We start from the raw sequence: 12234 nt of genomic DNA, 5'->3' as shown, positions 1-12234 counted from the left end.
TTTTAACCCTTAGAGGACCGGGCCAATTTAAATTTTTGTACTTTGCAATGACAGGCTGAATTTTTTCATAAAGTACACTGTAAAAGCAGAAAAAAATTCAAAGTGTGGTCAAATTGAAAAAAAAAATGCATTTCTTTTATTTGTTTTTTTTTGTTTTTGTTTTTACGCTGTTCGCCCTGGGGTAAAACTGACTTGTTATGCATGTTCCTCAAGTCATTACGATTACAACGTTATGTAACATGTATAACTTTTATATTATCTGATGGCTTGTAAAAAATTCAAACCATTGTTAACAAATATATGTTCCTTAAAATCGCTCCATTCCCAGGCTTACAGCGCTTTTATCCTTTGGTCTATAGGGCTGTATGAGGTGTCATTTTTTGCGCTATGACTTTCTATCGGTACCTTGATTGCGCATATACGACTTTTTGATCACTTTTTATTACAATTTTTCTGGATTTGATGCGACCAAAAATGCACAATTTTGCATTTTGGGATTTTTTGGCGCTTACGCCATTTACCGTGTGAGATGGGATGAATTAATAGTTTGGGCGATTACGCACGCGGCGATACCAAATATGTTTATTTATTTATTTTTATTTATAACATGGGAAAAGGGGGGTGATTCAAACTTTTATTAGGGGAGGGGTCTAATAACAACACTTTTATTTGTTCTTTTACACTTATACTAGAAGCCCCCCTGGGGTTAGGGTTATTCCCCCTGGGGGACTTCTAGTATAAGTGCACTGATCTCTCATACAGATCTATGCTGCATAGATATGCAGCATAGATCGATCAGATAGGCACATCGATTGCTTCCGGCAGCCCGAAGCAATTGAGCGCTGAGCCGGGATCAGCACCATTACGGTGCTGACCCCGGACAGGGTAAGATGTGTGGATCGCTCCTCCCCACTAGACACCAGGGCACGGGCTGCATCAAGTAATCGGATGCAGCTGTCAACTTTGATTACTGTCTACGAGCAGCACCCGGGACCACGGCGGTTCAGAGCACGGCCGCCGTGCGGCCCCGCTCTGAACACATGGAGGCGGCCCTGGACGTACGGGTATGTCCAGGGTCAGCCAGGGGTTAAAGAATGACGCTCAACTTGGGTGCATATAAATCAAACATTTACAGTGTCACTGTTGTCTGTAAAAACTTTTGACGTGTCATCACTGCAGACCTGTACCGATGGGAAGAAAGAGCAGGGAGAAGACTGAGCTAAGCATGATCTTCTTCCGGCTCTTTGTCATGTGATATCAGTCGGGCTCCATAAACAATTAGACGAAGCCTGACTGATAACGTGACACTGAGCCAGGAGAGAACAGCGCTTAGACCGTGGTCTTCCCCTGGCTCGTTCTCCTGAACACTGAACACTCAGACCCGGACCGATCAAAACTTTTGACATGTCTCTATGACATGTGAAAAGTTTTTGCAAATGACAGTGACACTTTTAAAGATAAGAAGAAAAGAGTGACCAAGTGCAACGGTATTAGGTTCTATCTATCTAGTTATAGAACAAACCCTAAAATAAAACTAGATGTACATTTCCAGGAGAAAATAAATAGTGTTTAAAAAGAGCCCCCTTTAATATTGACTTCCAAAACACCTTTTAATAGTGACTTTCAGAGTGCCCCTTTAAGAGAAACTTTAATCCTGCCCTTTAAGCGAATTCAGTACTGGCTCCTTAAGAGCAAATTCAATACCGGCCCTTTAAGAGTAAATTCATTACTGGTCCTTTAAGAGTAAATGTGGCACCAACTCTTTAGGAATTCATTTGGTACTGGCCCTTTAACAGTGACTTTTACAGCGGCCATATATTAGTAAAGAGAATTGCTCAGTTACCATGACAATCTTGTGGAAATCTGTATTAATTTCAGTGAGGCAAAATCGTAAGGGCCTGCCATCTTCTTTTGTCCAGTAGGGGACATGTGACTGTGTGGATGTCAGGCATTGAGTGAAGGATCTGTGAGTTTCTATTGGCTGTTGCATTTCAGCTATTTGCATGTATGCTGTCATTGGCTGTTTAAGGCTATTATGTCTGATATTTGAATTTCTGAACATTCTGCGATTTATTTCTATGGAGGATTTTTTTGTCTTTAACCCCTTCATGTCAATCTCAATACAATATATACATTCCTACTACTGATGCCCCTTGCAGTAGGAATGTATATTTACGTTCTTGCTGTAATGTGTGCCAGACTGCTTCAGTGTAAGCGGTATCACACACATTAATGTCCCAGGATCTGGAGATAATGACAGGCAGCTGCAATCATGCCATAATCTATAGTTTGACGGGAGATGTACCTGTTACTGACTGAAAGGACACCTCAGGCAGACTCTTTGTGCAGAGCATTGATAATAGTATTCAAGGCTATACAATATCAGTAAATTTTTTGTAAAAAAAACAATTTTCAAAAATATTAAAAACCCCTCCCACAATAAAAGTTTAAATTACCAAATATTAGAATTTATTTTTCTTGTTTTAACATTTTTTTTTTATTTAAGAAAAGGGTTTTTTTTTAATTAGAGGAAGATTTTTTTTTTTACTTCTTAATTTTTTTTTAAAGTACTTTTTAGGAAGTGCTTTACTTTGCTATCGCATTAATCAGTTTGATCGGCAGACTGTACAAGCAAATTTACCATGACAGACACGGAGGCCTTTCAGACATTTCCAGCTGCCATGGGAAACGATTGGCACATTGCGTCATGAGTGTGCTGTTCAGACCCCTGACAGGTGACACCTGTCAAATCATTTAATCCATGATCACTATTGATCATGTAGAGGGTTAAACTGGTAGTAGCAGGGAGGCATGATCTCTAATATACAGAGGTGCTATTTTCTAATCTCTTTTGAAATTTTCATCTAATTTGGTGCATCCAAAAATTATATTGTTCTCCATCAAGCAAACATTTTTAGAGTGCTGGTAAATTCAACCTGTGTCCAAATAAAAATTAAACCCTTCTTGCTGATAGCACAGGGCACTGACTAATCTAATGTATTTCCTCCATAAAATTATATTTTATAGCCTATATTTTAAGATGTAAAAAACTAATTTCTTAGAAGTCCTGATTCTAAAGTATAACAGATATTATTACTGAATGACATCCTCTCTAGGGAACACACCGTCTCTGCAGAGAAAAACACATAGGCAAGGGTCACGTTTTTAGGAATTGGAGTGTGTGCTAATTTAAGACATAACATTATACCAGGACAGATGTAGTGGAACTTTCCACCAATAACCTCTATCTGTTCACTATCATTGAACCACTTGCTGACCCATCATAACCCCAGTATCCTCATTGTGGAGCAATCTATTATGTGACACATAATCCAAATACTCAACATCCACAGCCTCACCCGCTCCAGTCTTAAACTGACCTCAAAAAAGCCGATCTGATCAGTCTGACTGCATCGGGTTCCTTAGTCACATTTGACACTTTTTTAGTAGTTCCCTCACATTTGCTATGTTCCTATTTCAGGGAACAACATGGTCGCTATAGAGTCCTTATAATAAGAGGTCTGTATATTGTTGAAAAACTTGGTGGTGTATGCCATTATGTGATAAATAGATAGATAGATAGATAGATAGATAGATAGATAGATAGATAGGTGAAAAAGGACGCAGCACTCTATAAGTGAAGCGGGTGCCTGCCGTAAAACCGGGAATCACTCGGTATGTAGATATCCAAGAAAAAGAAAATTACTGCGGCACACCAAAAGTAGTGAAAAAAGTAAAACGGTGATTTATTCAATCCATGTACAGGCTAGTGCGACGTTTCAGTCTTACTATCAAGACTTTTCTCAAGCAAGTGAACATATCAATACACACATGTGTTATAAAGCAGTGTTACAAAATCATCAATCATATATAATTAGTGAAAATAATCATGTGTACATAGTCAGATCCAACTGGAATAAATTCATATGGATAGTGCATTCACATTATATCCTATGCATATAGAGTGCAAAATAAACCATCAAAAAAAATAAGTGTGTTTAAGTGTTATAAAAGATAATTAGTAAACATGCGTTTTTGATGCGTTTATTACAAGAGTATTCCAATGGACACATGAAGTCACTATACGGTGTAGTGTGAATGGACTCTGGACACGCCACTCAATAGCCCCCAGAGGACACGGCGATTGAGCACACCGGGATAAAATCGGGATGAGATCAGGACGATGTCCCTGTGGGCTGTGATCTGCCGCAGTTGGGTCGACTACTCCGGGATCCGGGACAGTCTCCTACGTCCTGTGGTAATAGGTGTGCTTTAGTGGTTGCTGTACAGGAATGTATGTCTTTGCATGAATACACCGCTCCCTTTGATTACGACTATGATGTATTTTGATCCCTTCATGGGTTAATTTTTTACATAGTTTACCTAGTATCCCATTGGCCCGTGACGAGCAGGCGCTGTGAACCTGGGATCTCGGACTCAACGCTTTTGCGTTCCAGTTGGAGACCTAATACGCATGCGCAAGTGACTCATGCGGTTCAGGGCTACCTACGCCGATAGCTAGATTATTTTCACTAATTATATATGATTGATGATTTTGTAACACTGCTTTATAACACATGTGTGTATTGATATGTTCACTTGCTTGAGAAAAGTCTTGATAGTAAGACTGAAACGTCGCACTAGCCTGTACATGGATTGAATAAATCACCGTTTTACTTTTTTCACTACTTTTGGAGTGCCGCAGTAATTTTTTTTTTCTTAGATAGATAGATAGATAGATAGATAGATAGATAAAAAACTGGAAATTAGTGGCACTACAAGTCCAAGAGAGGCAGGTGCCAGGCCCCGAACCTCAGTCAATAGGGTGCTTGATAACATTGTGCTATGCTGTATATAGATAGATAGATAGATAGATAGTCCAATAATAATCTCTAGCGGCACCACCACAGGCAATAAGTTCCGAGTGCCAGCGGAACGTACTTGACCAAAGTACTCAAATTAAATATCAACAGAATTTCCGCAGCACAACTTGTGTTGAAAAAACTTGTGTTCTTTATTCCATGTAAAAGTGCAAAGAAAACATGCGTGCAGCACAGCAAAAAATCGAAGTACGATGCGACGTTTCGGTGACCTCCGTCACCCTCTTCAAGCATACTTCTAAGTGTACAACTTCCTCCTTTTATACAAACATCCGTGATTATCTAACAAATCTCATAGGTGAATATAAGTGTCCATCAAAGCAATGTGTGTGTTCATCCACGTAATCAGTGTTTAATTCATCAGCTGTTTAAGGTACGCCCACTCCTTCTTGGCGTACAAGTATTTAGTCCATACGGTATTTAATCAGTGTTCAAAACCGTGCATTTCTTAGTGATGTATATAAAAAAATCATACTTGAGTAGGTTCAGAAGAGGGTGACGGAGGTCACCGAAACGTCGCATCGTACTTCGATTTTTTGCTGTGCTGCACGCATGTTTTCTTTGCACTTTTACATGGAATAAAGAACACAAGTTTTTTCAACACAAGTTGTGCTGCGGAAATTCTGTTGATAGATAGATAGATAGATAGATAGATAGATAGATAGATAGATAGATAGGAGATAGATAGATAGATAGAGAGATAGAGAGATAGATGCAAGATTCAAAAACGGATGATAAAAACGGATTGAGTTGCATGCCGTTCATTAAGATTAGAGATGAGCGAATATCCAGCATGCTCAAGTTCATCCGAACCTGAGCGTTCGGCATTTGATTAGCGGTGGCTGCTGAAGTTGGATAAAGCCCTAAGGTTGTCTGGAAAACATGGATACAGCCAATGAGGGAGATTTATCAAACATGGTGTAAAGTGAAACTGGCTCAGTCGCCCCCGGCAACCAATCAGATTCCACCTTTCATTCCTCACATCCTCACAGACTCTTTGGAAAATGAAAGGTGGAATCTGATTGGTTGCTAGGGGCAACTGAGCCAGTTTCACTTTACACCATGTTTGATAAATCTCCCCCAATGACTATATCCATGATTTCCACATAGCCTTAGGGCTTTATCCAAGTTCAGCAGCCACCGCTAATCAAATGCCGAAAGTTCGGGTTCGGATCGACTCGAGCATGCTCCAGGTTCGCTTATCTCTAATCAAGATCTGTTTTCCACTGACTTACACATTATATATATAGAAATAAAGGGGGAACCGTTTTTTTTTTATTTTGTGGTGTACACAAAACTTGGTTGATCGTTTTTTTCTGTACGGTAGAATAAATTAAGAACTGATCCAATAAGCGGAAAGCACAAACGCAGTGTGAGCCAAGTGTACAACTGCACCCTAAAGTAAGCACCCATCAGTGATATACACATCTATATATATACATATAGGGGGAGATTTATCAAAGGGTGTAAAATTTAGACTGGTGCAAACTGGCCACAACAGCCAATCACAGCTCCTGTTTTCTTTCACCAGAGCTGGAAGCTGAGCTGTGATTGGTTGCTGTGGCCCCTTTGATAAATCTCCCCCATACTGCATACAGAGTGCTCATCACGGTTCAGCTTCTATCAAATACATAGATCTCTATGTGTGTCGATCACCCCGGTAACCTCGGACATGGTGGCGGATGTACTGTATACACCTAATCGCCTTAGGACATCGTCTTAAGTGGAATGTTTAACCCTTTCACCACTCCATAGTGACAAGTGCAGTTCCATAGAAACCTGTGTGTGCTGCACCCCGGAGCCGTGTTCTCAGGGTATCGGCCAGACACCACTCGTATAATCTATACACTACATTCTCCTTAGTAAGTCGATCCATCATTATTAATGCACAGATCCAGGTCACATGGTTTCACTATGGATATGGCTGATACCTGCGAGTTCCCAGCTCGGCACATAGACTCAATAACACTATACAGTATACAGTATATACAGCCTATGTATATAAGGAGACTCTGGGGCGAGAACACATCTACTCACTGTTATCCAGACAAGAATTCCTGAGCAGGTTCCAGAAATTCCCACTTAATGAAAAGTCAGACGAGAGAACGAGAAGACGACGAAGAAGTGACAGCGGCCGCAGCACAGAGGAAACTTTCTCCTATAGATTTGTTCCGGTTCTTTTCCTTCATAATGATCTGTCCAGAAATTCCAGCAGCTACGAGAGAGGGAGAGGGGGCGGAATGACAGGAAGAGGCGGTGAATCAGAGAGGACGGCAGCCAGAGATCTCTATTACTACATCTCATTATATATAATATCCTGATGACAAGTGTGGACTTACCTCTATACTACTCCACACAGCAGAGCTGACAGATCCTCTATACTACTCCACACAGCAGAGCTGACAGATCCTATATACTACTCCACACAGCAGAGCTGACAGAACCTCTATACTACTCCACACAGCAGAGCTGACAGATCCTCTATACTACTCCACACAGCAGAGCTGACAGATCCTCTATACTACTCCACACAGCAGAGCTGACAGATCCTCTATACTACTCCACACAGCAGAGCTGACAGATCCTCTATACTACTCCACACAGCAGAGCTGACAGATCCTCTATACTACTCCACACAGCAGAGCTGACAGATCCTCTATACTACTCCACACAGCAGAGCTGACAGATCCTCTATACTACTCCACACAGCAGAGCTAACAGATCCTCTATACTACTCCACACAGCAGAGCTGACAGATCCTCTATACCAGTGATTTTCAACCTTTTTTGAGCCGCGGCACACTTTTTATACTTAAAAAATCCTGGGGCACACCACCAACCAAAATGGCACAAAATGACACTAAAACAGTACATATTATACATATAGTTAACAATATAGACTCTAAATGTATTTATACTCACTCACAGTGTGAAACTTGGGCCTGTTTTCTTCTCCCCCCTGTGCTTCTCTCCTGTGCTTCTCTCCACCATACTTCTCCCCCCTACTTCTCTCCTGTGCTTCTCTCCATCATACTTCTCCCCCCTACTTCTCTCCTGTGCTTCTCTCCACCATACTTCTCCCCCCTACTTCTCTCCTGTGCTTCTCTCCATCATACTTCTCCCCCCTACTTCTCTCCTGTGCTTCTCTCCACCATACTTCTCCCCCCTGCTTCTCTCCTGTGCTTCTCTCCACCATACTTCTCCCCCTGCTTCTCTCCTGTGCTTCTCTCCCCCCTGCTTCTCTCCACCATACTTCTCCTCCCTTCTTCTCTCCTGTGCTTCTCTCCCCCATGCTTCTCTCCTGTGCTTCTCTCCCCCATGCTTCTCTCCTGTGCTTTTCTCCACCATACTTCTCTCCCCCCTGCTTCTCTCCACCAAACTTCTCTCCCCCCTGCTTCTCTCCGCTGTTTCTCTCCCCCATCCCCATGTTTCTCTCCCCCCTGCTTCTCTCCCCTGTTTCTCCCCCATCCCCAGGTTTCTCTCCCCCATTGTTTTCTCCTGTTTCACAGGGGCACCATAGTTTGGGGAACTTTCCCCGCGGCACACCCGACCATGTGTCGCGGCACACTAGTGTGCCACGGCACACTGGTTGAAAATCACTGCTCTATACTACTCCACACAGGACACACCTCCTCTATATACTACACCACACAGGACACACATCCTCTATATACTGCACCACACAGGACACCTCCTCCTCTATACTACACCACACAGTACACATACTCTATACTACACCACACAGGACACCTCCTCTATACTACACCACACAGGACACATCCTCTATATACTACACCACACAGGAGAGTAAACACTTCTCCTATACTACACTACTCATCTGAGATCCTGGGTCAATGCCCGCTATCGCAGTTGTCTTGTTGTTGCCATATAAAAATTTCAATCGGCTGCATTTCCAAGTAATATTTTAAAGGGAGATGGATTTTTTTTTTTTTGTGTGTGTCACATCTTTATTCAGCAATCTATTCTAAGGAATTTAGCAGAATACATAGGAAACACATAGGAAAAACCTGGGGTGACATTGTATTCTCTTCTGTGCGGACAGAAGTCAGTCCAAAAAAAAGTCAACCACAACTAGAAGAAGAAACAATAGAATTAAACGTGTTTTGTTTTTATTTTTCCTTCATGGAATTCTGGGTTAGAATCTTATTGTAAGAATCAAAGATCCGAGGAAGTTTTATTCCTGAAATCACAGGACCCCATGGAAGCTACGTATAAAAGGAAGGATTCCTGCCCAAAAGCATTCCCTGCGCCTGTACAGTAAGTGATGATGGTTTGTGTGGTAACTCAGGGGGTTCTAGTTGTTACTTGCAAGGGCAGGTGTTGCGGTACCACTGTGGCCTTTGTCACAGGGCTCGAAGTGGTAAACACCCTCCCTGGATCCCAACATATGGCCGTTAAAGGAGTAGTCCCTGTGTTCCTGTTGTGTGATGGTGTAAGACAAGGAATTACACTTTACTTGTAGTTCTCTTAGGTGCAGTACAACAAATACACAGTTCCTTTGCACGTAAGGTATAGTTAGTATCTTGAGAGTTGGCTTGGCAGTAACCAGGTATACTAAGTTCTAGAGAAAATCTGGAGCAGGGGCGTTGCTAGGGTCCTAAAACATCTGGGGCACGGGCCCCCGCAACTGCCCCCCCCCATCCCGGCTACATTACTCACCAACGTGCAGAACACTACGCCACTTGACCCATCCCCACACACACACTATCCCAGTTGACCCATCCGCACCCACACTACACACACTACCTGACCCATCTTCTCCCCCCACATTACACCTCCTCCATTCTCCTCAGTCCTCTCCCCCTACATTACACCTCCTCAGTCCTCCCCCCCCACATTACACCTCCTCAGTCCTCTCCCCCCACATTACACCTCCTCAGTCCTCCCCCCCACATTACACCTCCTCAGTCCTCCCCCCCACATTACACCTCCTCAGTCCTCCCCCCCACATTACACCTCCTCAGTCCTCTCCCCCCACATTACACCTCCTCCATTCTCCTCAGTCCTCTCCCCCCACATTACACCTCCTCAGTCCTCTCCCCCCACATTACACCTCCTCAGTCCTCTCCCCCCACATTACACCTCCTCAGTCCTCCCCCCCACATTACACCTCCTCAGTCCTCTCCCCCCACATTACACCTCCTCCATTCTCCTCAGTCCTCTCCCCCCACATTACACCTCCTCAGTCCTCTCCCCCCACATTACACCTCCTCAGTCCTCCCCCCCACATTACACCTCCTCAGTCCTCTCCCCCCACATTACACCTCCTCCATTCTCCTCAGTCCTCTCCCCCCACATTACACCTACTCCATTCTCCTCAGTCCTCTCCCCCCACATTACACCTCCTCAGTCCACCCCCCCACATTACACCTCCTCAGTCCTCTCCCCCCACATTACACCTCCTCCATTCTCCTCAGTCCTCTCCCCCCACATTACACCTCCTCAGTCCTCTCCCCCCACATTACACCTCCTCAGTCCTCTCCCCCCACATTACACCTCCTCAGTCCTCTCCCCCCACATTACACCTCCTCAGTCCTCTTCCTCCACATTACACCTCCTCCATTCTCCTCAGTCCTCTCCCCCCACATTACACCTCCTCCATTCTCCTCAGTCCTCTCCCCCCACATTACACCTCCTCCATTCTCCTCAGTCCTCTCCCCCCACATTACACCTCCTCCATTCTCCTCAGTCCTCTCCCCCCACATTACACCTCCTCCATTCTCCTCAGTCCTCTCCCCCCACATTACACCTCCTCCATTCTCCTCAGTCCTCTCCCCCCACATTACACCTCCTCAGTCCTCTCCCCCCACATTACACCTCCTCAGTCCTCTCCCCCCACATTACACCTCCTCCATTCTCCTCAGTCCTCCCCCACATTACACCTCCTCCATTCTCCTCAGTCCTCTCCCCCCACATTACACCTCCTCAGTCCTCTCCCCCCACATTACACCTCCTCAGTCCTCTCCCCCCACATTACACCTCCTCCATTCTCCTCAGTCCTCCCCCACATTACACCTCCTCCATTCTCCTCAGTCCTCTCCCCCCACATTACACCTCCTCCATTCTCCTCAGTCCTCTCCCCCCACATTACACCTCCTCCATTCTCCTCAGTCCTCTCCCCCCACATTACACCTCCTCCATTCTCCTCAGTCCTCTCCCCCCACATTACACCTCCTCCATTCTCCTCAGTCCTCTCCCCCCACATTACACCTCCTCAGTCCTCTCCCCCCACATTACACCTCCTCCATTCTCCTCAGTCCTCCCCCACATTACACCTCCTCCATTCTCCTCAGTCCTCCCCCACATTACACCTCCTCCATTCTCCTCAGTCCTCTCCCCCCCACATTACACCTCCTCCATTCTCCTCAGTCCTCTCCCCCCACATTACACCTCCTCCATTCTCCTCAGTCCTCTCCCCCCACATTACACCTCCTCCATTCTCCTCAGTCCTCTCCCCCCACATTACACCTCCTCCATTCTCCTCAGTCCTCTCCCCCCACATTACACCTCCTCCATTCTCCTCAGTCCTCCCCCACATTACACCTCCTCCATTCTCCTCAGTCCTCCCCCACATTACACCTCCTCCATTCTCCTCAGTCCTCCCCCACATTACACCTCCTCCATTCTCCTCAGTCCTCTCCCCCCACATTACACCTCCTCCATTCTCCTCAGTCCTCTCCCCCCACATTACACCTCCTCCATTCTCCTCAGTCCTCTCCCCCCACATTACACCTCCTCCATTCTCCTCAGTCCTCTCCCCCCACATTACACCTCCTCAGTCCTCTCCCCCCACATTACACCTCCTCCATTCTCCTCAGTCCTCCCCCACATTACACCTCCTCCATTCTCCTCAGTCCTCCCCCACATTACACCTCCTCCATTCTCCTCAGTCCTCTCCCCCCAAATTACACCTCCTCAGTCCTCTCCCCCCAAATTACACCTCCTCAGTCCTCTCCCCCCAAATTACACCTCCTCAGTCCTCTCCCCCCAAATTACACCTCCTCAGTCCTCTCCCCCCAAATTACACCTCCTCAGTCCTCTCCCCCCACATTACACCTCCTCAGTCCTCTCCCCCCACATTACACCTCCTCAGTCCTCTTCCTCCACATTACACCTCCTCATGTTGTCGGACTGGGGTACCTGGGGCCCACCAGAGGAAATGATCATTGGGGCCCACCAATGAACAACCAGCAAGACACCAGGAATCTTACCTGCCTCACTGATTAATTGTGATGTCTTGCGCACCTCTGCTCTCCACTAAAATAATTGACATGTCCTTAAGCGGAGGCACGTGAGACATGACATTGAGTCAGTGAGGTAGGAGAGATTCCCAG

At 45.1% G+C, this 12234-nt stretch overlaps 1 protein-coding gene across 1 annotated transcript in view; it reads right to left on the bottom strand.

Annotated features, from left to right (window-relative positions):
• LOC138786244 (oncostatin-M-specific receptor subunit beta-like) overlaps nt 1–7104 on the bottom strand; it is a 34779-nt gene extending 27675 nt beyond the window's left edge. Inside the window, exon 1 of the mRNA XM_069963092.1 lies at nt 6918–7104. The gene's annotated coding sequence lies outside the window, so the exon portion shown is untranslated. The remainder of the gene's footprint in view (nt 1–6917) is intronic.
• Nucleotides 7105–12234: the final 5130 nt, after the last annotated feature.

Source organism: Dendropsophus ebraccatus, chromosome 3, assembly GCF_027789765.1.
Source record: "Dendropsophus ebraccatus isolate aDenEbr1 chromosome 3, aDenEbr1.pat, whole genome shotgun sequence".
Classification (NCBI taxonomy): Eukaryota; Metazoa; Chordata; class Amphibia; order Anura; family Hylidae; genus Dendropsophus; species Dendropsophus ebraccatus.
The sequence above is the reverse complement of the archived record's forward strand: the minus strand, read 5'-3'. Positions and strand labels throughout refer to the sequence as shown.